Source organism: Panthera onca, chromosome B4 (assembly GCF_046562875.1).
Source record: "Panthera onca isolate mPanOnc1 chromosome B4, mPanOnc1 haplotype 2, whole genome shotgun sequence".
NCBI lineage: Eukaryota > Metazoa > Chordata > Mammalia > Carnivora > Felidae > Panthera > Panthera onca.
The window spans coordinates 60,411,814-60,426,641 of record NC_138345.1 but is presented as its reverse complement, the minus strand read 5'-3'; the positions used below and the strand labels follow the sequence as shown (position 1 = coordinate 60,426,641).

The following is a 14,828-nucleotide window of genomic DNA, read 5'->3' as shown; positions in this document are numbered from 1 at the left end:
CCTGCTTTGAGTCCTCTGCACCCTCCTCTGCCCCTCCCCCACTGGTTCTCTCTCTCTCTCTCTCTCTCTCTCTCTCTCTCTCTCCTTCTCCCTCTCTCTCCCTATCCCTCCCTCCCTCTCTCTCCCTCCCTCTCAAAATAAATAAATAAACTTTGAAAAAGAGTACCCATCTCAGTTGTCTTATTGGTGAAGAAGACAATATAACAGTATCCACCTCAGAATAATTGTGAAGAGTCCAATGCTCTTATGAAAGCACTGCCACATCATAAGTAGTCCATAAACACCAACTATTATTACTGCTGCCCTTTCAAGTCCTAACACATTAGCTGTTCTCCTTTCTGTGCCTGTTTTATTTCCACCAACCAGATCGACAGCAAGTTCTTGTGTGTGATGGGACAAAAAAAAATAAAATAAAATAATAACATAAGCTTTGAAATTAGGCAAGAATGAGCATCTAGGTTCTTCTATTTACTTTATTACTTAAAAAGATTTTTTTTCACATTCCAACACTGCTGAAATTGGAATGGGCCTTACATTCAGTGAAATTGGGGATTATCTCTGATCTTGAGCAAGTTATTTCATCTCTGTGAAACTGGTAATATCACCTTCCTCTCTCAGTGTTGTAGGAAGGCACGATAACATCATGCAAACCCCAAACACACAGCAGGCAGCCCTGGTATACCGCTTCTGGGTCCACTGTCTTGTATACAAAAGATGCTTAGGAGGTGAATAAATATTTACATGTATTTAACTGAGCACCCATTATCCATGGAGATTTAAAAATAGTGCCCAGACCCATTCCAAGTCAATGTGTGTGGATGTCCCTGCTGAAGCAGTCTCTAGAAAACATCAAGGGGTTTAAATACAGGAACTTTCCAGAGGGTCCGTGTATGGACGTCCAGAGCCCTTGGCAAGGACCTGCAGCTGTTTTTAATAACCCACCAGAGCCCTGGTCGTGTCTAATTCTCCACAGAGACCAAGCTCAGGTTCAAAGTGTGACAGTGGGCCAGCGAGTGTCAGCATTTTACAAATCCCGTAACAACTCCTGGCACGTAACAACAGTTTTAAGCTCTTACTTCATTGTGCTCTGCTAAACCCTTCACAATAACCCCATGAAATACAACCAATTTCATCCACATTCCTGTTTTCTGAGGCCCCAAGATCAAGTCACACCTTAGTAAGTAGCAGATATCTGTGTGGTTCCAAGGCCTGTGTCCTTAACCACTATGTTCTCTCTCTCAGAGAGGTTATGCAACATCAGCTGGAGAAGGAAGCAAGACGCCCCACACTTTCAGGTCTTGCCTTCAAAACAGCCAAATAGCACCCTCCCCAGACTGGTGTCAGACCCTCCTGCTCCAGGTGAATGGAGGCAGAAGCAGGTGGATGGGTGGGGCAGTTCCCTGTAGAGTGGGTTTCCAAGCCCCTTGGTGCTGCCTCGGTCCTCAGACTCCAGTCAGCCCTAACAGGCAATGTTTTCTGTTTGACCTGTCTCCATTTCTCTTCTTCCTGACTTATTTCCCACAGCTCCAGGCAACACCCTCCAGATCACCTCTGGTTTTCCATTTTCTTGATAGAGGCTTCCTCCATCTTGTTCCTTGTTTAAATTCTGGTTCTTCAAAGTTTCTCTTCCAACATCAGTTATTTCTCCCTACACAATACCACACTACTTGGCAAAGAAACTCTTCTTGATTCATCCTTTGCAGAAGTGAGTCATAACAAAAAGTCGTAGTTGGGAGATTCCCCGTCTGAACTTTCCAGAATGCCAGTGCACATGTGTAGGCATGTCATAAAGATGGAAAAGCCAGAGGAAGACACAGACTACATTATAACTTGCCTTGCCTGCTCCTTGCACTGTGCGATCACGGGAGGCTCTAGGGACCACACTGAGAAAGACCATCCAAGTGGAGAGTTCAAGACGACACAGCGCACGTGTTCGACGGACTCACCTCAGCCCTTCCGGTGCGGCAGAGTCACTATGCTACATTAATTTCCTTCTCATCTGAGGAAACCTTGCAAGTTTGTTTTATGCCATCTCCCATTTCCAGGCAATACGATAAACTGGCTGGCAGCTCATCGACTTGACATGCAATCACCAAATCGCCACATCCCTCCAAGAGGTGAGATGTGTGTCTAACACAGAACCTATCACCATGGCAGCTGCAGTTGTTCAGTTTCTGAATAAGGAACAGTGACCTATTTCTCTCTCCACTACACCTGTAACAGAAACAAACAGGTTAGTAACATCTCGTGTGACTCGCATTACGGAGCTCCCGAGCAAAAAGACAAAGGATACAAGGGTTACATAGGAGCTGACAGGGACTCACTGGGAAGTGAAACCCAGTGGTCAGAACACACACCTTGGCTCTGTGCCAGCCCCAAATCATCAGCCTTCCTTACCTCCGGGCCCCACAACACACTCAAACTACAGAGATGATGGGCCAGCAGAACCCACCGCCTCCTTCACTCACGAGAAGATAGAAATGATGAAGAACCGTGTTCACTTTTGCAGATATGACTTAATCTGAGGTTGGAAAAGACGCAGGACTTTACCCTTGCTTACCCATCCCACTTACACCCATGCCAGACAGTTTCAGATATTTGCGGAATACAACTGGCTTTTGGAAATGCCAGAAAACTCATTCATTTTTTTCAAAGCCCATTAACTTATCCTTTGGCAACAGAACTCCTAAATTATTAACCTCAACCACACTAAAATGCCCTGTCAGGTGATCGGAACTTCGACAGAAGCTATACTCTCCCATATTTCCCCTCCGTCCATAGGGTCCCCTAGAAAGTTCCAGGTTTGATGGTTTGTGTGCCTTAACCTGCTTGCCTGACATTTATGGTGATGAACCACCAATTCTATAAAATCAACTTGAGTTAGATATCCCAGAGACAAATTCATTTATGCACACATACAATTACTATTCTAAACATGAAGTAATTCATATTTGGGAAAAATTACTCAAGTACAGGTCAGCCATTTCACATATACAGAAGCTGGCCCCAGCTACACCATCATCAGGTGCAAATATTACCCAAGCATCTCAAGAATTTCTGAAAGGCTAGAGATCTGTTGATTTATCATTAACAAAAGGGTATGACCTCTTCCTTCAGTTTTGCTATGGGATCCAAGTTTCTAACTTTGCAGATAAAGAGACTTACCATATATGCTGAGATTTTGGGTGTTCTCTATTACTGTTTATTTTTTTAAGGGGTTAGATTCTTTGGGACAGGGGAGTGGACACTGGTGTGCTCCACTCAAATCCCAGTTTTAAAACTTTTATTTATTTATTTTGAGAGAGGCAGAGACAGAGCAAGTAGGGGAGAAGGCACAGAGAAGGGAAGAGAGAATCCCAAGCAGGCTCCATGCTGCCAGCATAGAACCCAACACGAAGCTTGAACTCACGAAACTGTGAGACCATGACCTGAGCCAAAACCAAGAAGCAGACGCTTAACCGGCTGAGCCACCCAGGCACCCCCGAACCCCATTTTTAGATCCAGTTGCACTCCTCCCCAGCTGCTGACGGCTCACAGGGAAAGCCCCCAGCCAGCCGCAGGACACTGCTTCACTCAAGGTTAAGCCACCAGAAGGGGTGCCCAGTTGCCAGCAATGGGCTGATTCAGAGATACACGCGTCCAGCTCCTTGCCTCCACAGGGCCATCCCAACTCGAGAGTTCCCCTTAAGCGCAGCTGGGGCCTCCATTACTGCTGATCAGCTGTATTGCTGCATTGCTGATCAGCTTCTCCTCCACCAAATCCCACTGCCTTTTCCTCACCCCTAAAATCCCTCAGCACCCACCTCCTGGGCTGAGCATGCTTCCAGTGTACCTCAAAGACAGGCTGTTTCTAAGCGCAGCAAGTTATTTTTAAAATTGTACTGAGGGAGTTACAGGTCCTAGACATGTTCCATCAAGACATGCTATCAGAGGTCCAATGAAGGCTGAAAACAATCTTTGAAAAATATGTGACTTGATTTAATAATTACAGACATTCTGATCATCAATCCCGATCACTTTTTGAACACCAAGCCGATACAGTCAACAGGGACAGGAGTTAAATAATGCCCAGGAGTATCCCAGGTTCACAAGTAAAGAAGGTGAGACACTGCCAGGCTAGTGACTTGCACGTCACAGCATCATGTGGCACTGAAAACTGACACGAGAGCACGGATGCCAGGTCGGATGTTTGCAACCTTAGCCAATGGAGTATGCCCCTCCCCACATAAGGCACACTTGCTTCATAACCTCAAATCCTAGGAAATCATTCTAAAGCTACTTAAAAAGAACAGTTCTACATGTAAGTATGACATTAAGTCCTAAACACCTTATCCCCAGTATTTCAAACTTTTAATAACAGAGAACTCTTAGAGCTGACAGATTATTGATGACTTTGTAGTATTTGCTGCATCCCCAAGAAAGCAGACGGCAGACAGGCCTGAGCAAGAATCAAGAGCTACTGCTACAGCGTCGAACAGGAGACAGTACCACTTCCCAGAAAACCCTGAGGAACCATCTACCAGTCACTCAGGCCCCCTAGCCCAGTATAGGGCCCAGGATGGCATTAGGGATGTCACAAAAGTAGAAGTCAGAGCAAAAGCAGGTACCTGCACAGTGTCTGTTATCTTATCACCAAAGGTTTGGGTTCAGAAGGTTAAAAATGAAGATAATATTCTCCATGTGAAAATCTCAACTTAAAATCACACTCCTGCTTAATGTTTTATAGCTTTTTACACATTGTCTCCTTTGACCCTCACAGCTCTCCGTCTAAGGGCAGGGCTGGTATGATTACCTCACTTTCATGACTTACCCAGGATCACACACCTGATCAATGTCGGGATTAGATTGCCAGATTCTTGGTTCAAGATCCTTTCCCATAAAATCTACCCATTTGCAATTTTTCTGTGTTATTTCTCCAGGATTGTGTGCAAAGCCCCCAAGACTCTGTCTCCCTCCTCCATCGGCCTTTCTGGCTTCCACCTTCATAACTACAGATCTGTTTCATAGGAACATGGATTATCAACAGCAGGTGGTCCTGAACAGGGCCACAAACCACCCTCCAAGGTCTCTCTTTCTCAAGGACTTGAAACAACGCAGATACTCTGTTGGTACACAACTTCTAAAGTCTAGCTGACAAGAGGCTAAGGAGATCAAGTTATATGACCACAAGGGTTCAGTATCTCTGACTAACCTGGTTCTTATCAGTCGAATACACAAGAGGGCAGTGGGGCGGGGAGAGCGAAGAAAAGGCTTTATATTAAAAGGCTCACCACTTTCTTAGACACAGTCATTGTTCTTAGGAAAGCCTTCCACCCTGGTCAGCAGGCTTTGCTACCGTCATTTGAGACACTTGGTGGGTTTTATTCTTGCCAACTTGGCATTCTGTTTCTGCAACGCAAAAATGCTTGTACTGAAGAGATCAGATGGGGATTTTCAACGTTTTCAGGAACATCAGGAACAGAAGCAAGCGTCTCTCTGCCTCAGGTGGATGCATTACAGCTTGTGGGAGTGCTAATGAGAGCTAATTACTCTATTTACTCCATAAGCCAGCCAGCCAGCCAGCCAGCCAGCCAGCCAGCCAGCCAGCCAGCCAGCAACAAGAAATGCCTGGTAAAACTCGCTGGGTTCTCAGGCTTTGTTTCAAAGGGCTGGTGCCAAAACGATCTGGCTGATCCGCAGTGGGCTCAGGGCTGCCCAACTGGATTGTTATCTTGTGATCACAAAGCACAATCTTTAGTCCTTTGTATCCTGTTAATTAATACTCACATCAGCACCAATTTTATTCTTCCAGATTTAATCTACTCTCTCCACCATTATCAACACTCCCACCTCTGCCCCCAAATGTCCACTCTGGCTACAAATTAAGAAATCAAACATTAGGCCCAGAATTTTAGGAAAACAACTGCCTACTGACCATTAAAATGGAGCATAGCATTTTACAATGTCCTACACTCACTTTGCAATAGTCACGAGATTTGGCCAACAGTGCACTCACTTTGATCCTTGAACTCCAGATATAAGAGGGAACTCAGAAATCACGTAAATTTCACTTAATCATTGATACTTAACTGTATCCATGTGTTATGTAAAGCATATACATATGGCATGAATTATATAAAAATGCAACTAATTTATGACTCTAATTTATGTAACTTATATAAATTACATTAAAAAGAAGCTTTCCCATCCTTGTCTCTCCATTCCTACCATTGGGGGGGGGGGAGGGCGGGAATGGAAAAAACATAGGACAACACATTTAAATTTCCCAGAATAAGAACAAGAAGGTTAGTTATTAACCCACTAAGGCCCCATCCACATTAACCTTTCCCCTTTCCAATACTAAGAGGGTGTATTGTTGAAAATGCAACTGTGGCTTCAGGAACAAAAAATAAGTAAGATCCAAGAAACACTTTAAAGAAGATTGCCGAAAGGCATTATCTTTAACTCCATAGAAACAAGGCTGCATTGGATTATAATACAACTCTAAGCTAACATATATAATTACTTGGCTCAATTTATTAAAATGAAAAAGTCTGAATAAACATACAATAGAAGTTAACTGGCAAGACAATCCTCATGTTGAAACTCTTTAGGCAGAAAGAGGCTTTCTGCCTCTTTAGTGGAGGCTTTTTAGGTGGATGACCAAATCTAGCATAAGGACCAATCAAATCCAACTCACTTTGTACATGGTCTGAAAAATGAGATTTAATTAACAACTGGTCTCCAGAGTTATTTAGCAACTTTCTCTTTTCTCATGATTTTCTACGACTTTCTTTTTAAGACTACTTTGTTACCTGAATGTTTATATTAACAGGGGACAAGTAACAACTCCATGAAAGATGCCAAAAATCTCAACTATGTGTAAAGGAATGACTGGGTTATGGCCCTTCCAAAAAACGGTCCGTGCTTTTACATAAACATGTAGACAAAACATGTTTTGTTTTGGCTGTGAGTACAGGACTAAGCTGGAGATTCATCACAAAGTTCTCCAAGCAGAAGGATTTCAGAGAAGCAGGTGATATCCACAACAGGGAAGAACATCGACTCAACAGGAAAATAAGCAGGCCAGATAAACAAATGTTTCTTGCACTGAAATATAAATAATATTTACTGAAATTTCACAAGTCTGAGAAGGTTTGCCAGTTATTCTGAAATGCTGGTAACAAAAAAGAACAGTAGCATTTTGAGCCTTGAGACTAGGAAGCATCATTACCAAGCACCCACAATTAGTGAGCCAGGTACTGTTCTAGGAGTCTTGTATAGATTATCTCAACTTAAACTTTCCAACATCCCTGCAAGGTAGACATTGTTGTTTCCATTTACAGACAAGGAAACCAAGGCTCAGGCTGGTCAAGTAGCAAAGTCACAATATTAAGACATGACTCTCTTGGAATCCCATCCAAGCTATGCCTGATTCCAAAACCTAAAGTTGCTGCTACCTTCTGCCCAATAGCACCACCGAGAAATCACAACCAGAAATCATAATGACAGAACTGTTTCAGAAGCACAGAGGATCAGCTCTGGAGTCAGAAGCTCTAGATTTTAACTATGCTTCTATGGAGTGGTGGTTTCCTCCAAATTAATGGAGATGAAAATAGTATTTAACCTCATAAGGTTGAGGTGAGAAGCATATAAAAAAGCCGTAGTGAAAGCGCTTTGCAAAAGAAGTAAACACTATTTGTTATGATTACCTTCCTCTTCAAGCTTCAGCTGGTGAACTGCACCTAGGGAGCCCCTCACAGGCTAGGGAGTGACCTTGATGAGGCTGAGCAACACAGAGCCTGGAGCCAAAGAGAATCAAACTTCAGGGGTAAGGAGTGGGGGGGGGTGGGGGTGGGGGACTTTGGCCAGCCTCTGCTCAGTATACCTTCTCAGGCACTAGACAAAATAATTGTTGTGGGCCAACTCTGTGCCAGGCACAGCCACTGTTTGCTCAGCAAGCTGCTGGCCCCGGTGACTCAGCCAGGTGAGAACTGTGGAAGCCCCTGCCTTCAGGAAAGCTCACTTCCACCCTGTGGGAAAGGAAATTAAAACAAAACCAAACAAGCCACGGCCCAACATGAGCCTCAACCTTTCTCATCAACTTTCCCTACTCACACATACCCAACCCACTCACACAGAGACGTGGAGTGTTTTCCATGGTACACAATGGGTGCCCATATTAGACCAAGTTCTTGAAGCCCATTTATCCTCACTCATTAAGAAACTCTATAGCGGTCTACAGTGGGGAGAGAATTTTAAAACACTGACAAGTCAGTATAATCACATCCAAAATACAAAGGGTTCATTTCAATATAGACAAAAGAAGGTGAAAGACGGTGGAAAAAAACATCAAGATTTGACTACATAAAAATTTTCTATTTCTATATGACCAAAAACAAAATTGAAAGGCAAACCAAATAGAAAATTGAAGGGAAAAAAAACGAAGTCAAAATATTTATAATAACAATGAGAAAAGGTAAATAAGGGTTAAGTGAAACACATAGTTTACGGCAAACAAGAAAGATACTAATTCCCAATAATAAATAATAAGCAGGTAAAGTTCATGAAGTTTTAACAGGAAATACAGTCAACAGTCATATAAACATGTTTGATCTCATTAATATCAAATAAAAAAGAAAAGAAAAACCAAAGTCTTTTCTCCTAGAAAATTGCCAAATATTATTAAAATGAGAAATCATTCTGTTAATGGCAGCAAAACTTAGTACAAACTTTATTGGCAACCAACAGCAATATCAACCAAGATACTCATATGCATGCACATCCTTTGGTTCTACTTCTGGTCATCTATGACAAAGATAAAAAGGATCTGGGGGCACTAGGGTGGCTCAGTCAGTTAAACATCCGACTTCGGCTCAGGTCTTAATTTCACAGTTCATGAGTTCCAGCCCCTCATCAGGCTCGGCACTGAGCGCTTGCTTTGGATCCTCTGTCTGCCTCCCTTCCTATCTCTCTCTTGCACTCTCGCTGCTCTCTCAAAAATAAACATTAAAAAAAGATAAAAATGATCTATACAGAAAATGCTGACTGCATAAAGACGCTCATCAAATATTGAAAACAGCCTCCTCAATGGGATTAAATAAATCAAGAAACGTCCCTACATAGGATACTTTACAGTCTTTAGAGATAGTATTTACAGGGGTGCCTGGGTGGCTCAGTTGGTTAAGCGTCCGACTTCGGCTCAGGTCATGATCTCATGGTTCGTGAATTCAAGCCCTGCATCGGGCTCTGTGCTGACAGCTCAGAGCCTGGAACCTGCTTCAGATTCTGTGTCTCCCTCTCTCTCTCTCTGCCCCTCCCCTGCTCCCATTCTGTCTCTCAAAAATAAACAAACATAAAAAAATGTTTTAAAAAAAGAAATAATATTTACAGTTATTTTTGTAGGGTGGGGAAGGGCAAATAAAACAATGTTAAATAAAATAAAGGGGGGACACAAATCACATACTCAAAATATTTCAAATATGGGGAAAAATACAAATAAAAAAATGTAAAGAAACACAGCAACTATAGTTGTACCTTTGTGTGGTAGGATTACTGAAGACTTTTTTTTTTTTTTAACTGTGTCTTTATGGTTGTTCTATGCTACTAAAATCGTCCATAAGGTGCATTACTACTTTTGAAGTTACAAAAGATTTAAATAACCATCTCTCCTGCAAATCCACAACAAACAATTGATGGAAATCCAACGACCCTCCAAACCACTCCCACCAATACCCAAACACTGTGCAGTGGGCAGGTAAGACAGTCAACAGGGGGAAGGGTGGCCTTGTTTTAAATCTAGGACTAGAAAAACATGAGGCTTGTTGATGTGAAAACAAGGACTTTTCACATCCCACTTGCCAAAACATATTTTGGAAATTCATTAACCAGAATATTTTCCATCAGAGAGAGGACTTAAACCCACACACCAAAATTATCATAGAACAAACTAGTTAAGCAAGCAGGAAGTTTACCAGGAACACCCTAAAAATTAACAATTGTTTTCACAGCTCCGATACGTGCAGCCAGCTCATGTTAGCACACAGCGTAACACAAACATTCTCCAGTTGAGTCTTCTAAACAGGAGAGCATGAAATCCTTAGAACAAGGGTTTTCCTTGGCAAGGATCACAGATGCCGCTGACACGGAGCCTTTTGGGATTCACCCTCCTCAAGGCTTGATTTTACAATCTTTGAGATGGCATGCATGGTCTGGCTTCACCCTCACAAACCCACAAGGCAGGGTTTCTCACCTTCAGCACCAGCTGTCAGTTCGAGCCGGTAATTTCTGGTTACGTCCCTTGCATTGAAGGGTGTTCAGTGGCATCCCTGGACACTAGTCACTGGACATCAGTCCTCCCTCCATCCCCAGCTGTAACATGAGAAATGTTTCCTGACTCCTACGGGGTGAAATCACCGCAGCTGAAAACCAGTGGAACAAATGATAAGCTATTTGTTCCTTTATTATTGCCCCCATTTTACAAATGAGGAAACAGACACAGCTAGGCCCATCTAACTTCAAAGCCCAAGATCCAAAACTCTATACTTGTATTTGTGCACAGGTCGGAGGCATACCTTCTAGTATAACTGCTGCCCACCCATCTTTCCTACTTGATATCCTTTGCATCACCCCCATGGAGCCTTGTCTATGCCTTGGTGCATACTGGCTGAGTAAACCATTTCTCTTGTCATGGAAACATGTATTGACAGTAACAGACACAGCCTGGCAACAAAGGCCCAGTCACAGCCTTCGACAAGTATACAACCTATCTGAAGAAATAAGACATAAGGCAAGGATAAGCTCTTTAGAGTGTCGGTTTTGGAGAAAACCGTTTCCTCATCTGTCAAAGGGAGATGTGCTGTCCTCCTAATTCACTGAGACAGTGCGAATAAAGCTCCTTCCCCAAAGCACAATTTCAAAAACCAACTAGATACTGGCAATAAATAGGCACAGGCACTGGACGAATTAGAGCGTTTCAAAATCATCGGGCCGGAATGGACCCTCAAAAATAATCTGAATGTACTACCCACGTGGTGCTCGAGCATTTAAAAATCCAAAATTTTAATTACCTGCTTCCAGCAGAGTTTGAGGGCTGAGTTTTCACGCAGGCTCTCGGCAACAAGACTTTCCTGAACTGCCTCAGTTGGGCCTAGAGGAAAGACAAGGAAAGGTTCAAGCAAAGAGCAGAGCAACAAGCGAAGCAGAAAAGGTGGGGCTGGGCTTAAAGCTCTCCAGAGGGGCAGGCCGGGTCTCAGCACAGCAGGACAGGGGAAGACAAGCTTGGAGAAAGAGGTCAAGACCAGACGAGGTCACAAGGTGACCAGTGGGAACGCTGACCAGGTGATACCGAAGAAACATTTCTCCTAAAAAAGTAACCAAGGGCTGCTGCAAAGCATACATTCAACTTCCATTATGAAGGTGGAGAACTTAATTTCTCACACTAAAAGATCAGCTTTCCCTGAGAACAACAGACAGATGCTTGTTTTAAATCTGCATTAAGGGAAAGTGATGATTTTGCCAGAATAATGAGTCAATCTGCCCTAAAAGTAAATCCAAACATCTTCCTTCCCAAATCCACAGGTCCTCCTGTTCTCTAAGGGCATCAGCCCAACATAAGAAACAAGAGCCCAGAGCAGCCAGATTGCCTGCTTTTAAAATCTGCATTTCAATTAGGTGAAATCTCCCAAACTTGAAGTACTGGCTTCAATTTCTTTAAATACTGTGTAGGTCAAACGAAACCTGTCTCCGTTCAGTCTCAACTGAAGGACCACCAGTCTTGCCATTAAAAACTCTTGCCAAGCCCATGGGAGGTCAAGTAAAGCTTTGGGGCTGGCAGGGTGGCCTCAAACCAAAGGTTTATTTTGAAGATCTGTCTGGCAAGGAGATGTACAATACAGGGTTTTGTTGTACATCTACAAACGAGCTGCAGGGTTTGTAGAGGCCACTTTTAGGCAAACAGGCTTCAGCAATGGAATGTAGGAAGGGCCCCCAGCGACCACCTGGATGAATACAGACAGGCCCATCAGACAAGCTGCTTTTGTTCTGCCTCAGGTGAATTCTTTCACTGCCCACACCACCAGCTTCCACACAATCCCTCATCCAACAGGGAGAGATATCCCATTTAGACACCCAGGGTCTACTTCAGAGCTGATAGGGATATAAACCAAGGCAATGGCAGAAGCAATGGAGAGTGATTCAAAAATGTATGAAAGGCAAAAATACCAGTGATGATGGCAAGGCGAGGGTCCCTAGGATACCAGACACAAACCTGACCCATTGCAACTTTGATAATGAAGGTGAGTGAATCTTTAAGACCAGAGGCATACAGGCTTAAGAGTGTGCTCTTTGACTTCTGAGAACAGAGCCATCCTCATGAACTTGTGACCTGTGTAATTACACAGGACCCTATGCTCAGAAAGGGTCCACACTTGGTTTAATGCTCTGCTGTCGTCATCTTGAGATTCTTTTTTTTTTTCTTTAACACTTATTCATTTTTTTTTAATTTTTTTTTTTTAACATTTATTTTTTATTTTTGAGACAGAGAGAGACAGAGCATGAACGGGGGAGGGGCAGAGAGAGAGAGAGGCAGACACAGAATCGGAAGCAGGCTCCAGGCTCTGAGCCATCAGCCCAGAGCCCGACCCGGGGCTCGAACTCACAGACCGCGAGATCGTGACCTGAGCTGAAGTCGGACGCTTAACCGACTGAGCCACCCAGGCGCCCCTAACACTTATTCATTTTTGAGAGATGGAGAGACCAAGTGCAAGTGGGGGTGGGGCAGAGAGAGAGGGAGACGCAGAATCTGAAGCAGGCTCCAGGCTCTGAGCTGTCAGCACAGAGCCCGATGTAGGGCTCAAACTCACCAACTATGAGATCATGACCCGAGCCAAAGTCAGAAGCTTAACTGTCTAAGCCACCCAGGCGCCCGTCGAGATTCTTAGTTTAACTCTGAACTTGTGTTTTATAAGGGAGGTCTGAAGGGGCAATGTGTGAGCAGAGGAGATCCCATGTAATATGTGTGGCTGCCATTTTTACACTGTGTTTGCAATACCTCAAGAGCACAGAATTTCTGTAGATTCATGATGCATGGGATATTAGCAAGACTAGGTCAAGGTAGCTGTGTTACCAGTGTAACCAAATGAGCAGGCAGGTGAATGCTGACAGCTCCCAGAAGCTGTGCTTTCCATTCAAAGAAACCACAACTTGCTCTGCACACAGAAACAAAGCAATGTCTTTCTAAGAAATACAAACAACCAAAGAATCCTATCATATCCTCTTACTCTTATTACTTCCCACTATTAGCCAACCATGTACACCGAAAATAATAGCACAGAAGGAAAAGGAAAGATAGGGCAACCCATGGTTCTTCTTCCTTTCAGTCCTTCCTTCAAGCCAGCCCCTTCCTTCTGTGAGACAAAGCCTGACAGAATGCATGTATCAAGAAGTGAAATAAAAAAGTAGTGAGATAAGGGGCGCCTGGGTTAAGCATCCAACTCTTGGTTTCCTCTCAGGTCATGATCACATAATTTATTAGATCGAGATCCAGTTCAAGCCTCACGTCCGGCTCCGTGCTGAGAGCACAGAGGTTGTTTGTGATTTTCTCTCTCTCAAAATAAATAAATAAACTTAAAAGAAAAAAAGAAGCAGTGAGTTAGTTTTGAACAGTGTTTCCACGTTCTGGGAAGAACAATACACATGTGCATGTACAAATTACAAAATATGAAGTGTGTGATTTCAGTAATTCTGCAGATGTGTCAAATGCTTTTAAATTCTTTTTGTTAATGTTTATTTGTTTCTGAGAGACAGACAGACAAAGTGCAAGCAGGGGAGGGGCAGAGACAGAGACACAGAATTCAAAGCAGACTCCAGGCTCTGAGCTATCAGCACAGAGCCCGACACAGGGCTCCAACTCACAAGCCATGAAATCTGAGCCGAAGTCAGATGCTTAACGAACTGAGCTACCCAGGCGCCCTTCAAATACTCTTATATTTACACTTAACACTGGCTGCACCATATAAGAAGTAAAAATCATGCTAATAATTTAAATTTTTAATTTTCCTTCACTTAGAATGCTATTAAATAGCAAGCACGAGAACACGTCAAGAAGGTATAGAAGAAAAGGAAAAGCTTTTCATGTTAGTACCTTTAACATGGATTTTTCCCCCTGCTTTTTGAACGAGGGGCCACACATTTTCATTTTATACAGGGCTCCAAAAATTATGTGGCCAGCCCCACTGAGAACCATTGAACTCAGGAACACCATGCCTATCTAAAATGCTACACACACCTGGGTAAGTTCCTCCTGATATCCTTCAGAGCAAACCCAGAAATACCCATGGCTGGACTGATGGGCGTGCTCCATTAGTTCCACGCTCCTAACTACCGAATCCCTTTAGTCCTTTCCCCCCCACCCCCTCAGGTCATTACAACAAATCTGCTGAGATACTACAACTCAGCATTGTTTCCGACTAAAGATCACTCTAAAATCCATCCGTAAACCAAAGACTACAGAAGACCTTAACCACGAGCAGCATCCAACGCAGACACCTTCTACAGGGTATTTTGCCATGCTTTGGCGGGTCAGTTTTGACCAAACTCAGGCTGTTTCTCACCACTCGGAGCACTTGGGTTTCCCCAGGGAAGCGGTTCTGTGAACGATGAAGTCTGGTGGTCTAAAAATTCCTCCTTCAAATACAGTCAAGTTTTCCTTTGTCTCATTTCATTCTCCTCTTCTTTTTGTAGCCACCACTTTCCACTTCAATAAATTACTTTCCTGCCTGGAGACACATCCCAAAAATGTGTCAGCTTGTATTGTTTAGATGAGAGACTTCGGTCATTCTTTCAAATTT

At 43.4% G+C, this 14,828-nt stretch overlaps 1 protein-coding gene across 14 annotated transcripts in view; it reads right to left on the bottom strand.

The window, feature by feature from the left end:
* PPFIBP1 (PPFIB scaffold protein 1) overlaps positions 1 to 14,828 on the bottom strand; it is a 171,795-nt gene that overhangs the window by 146,436 nt on the left and 10,531 nt on the right. For 13 of the 14 annotated variants that reach the window (XM_078449970.1, XM_078449973.2, XM_078449976.1 and 10 more), the window contains exon 2: positions 11,049 to 11,128. The exons of the other annotated variant lie outside the window; for it this stretch is intronic. The gene's annotated coding sequence lies outside the window, so the exon portion shown is untranslated. The remainder of the gene's footprint in view (positions 1 to 11,048; positions 11,129 to 14,828) is intronic. 14 annotated transcript variants of the gene reach the window in all.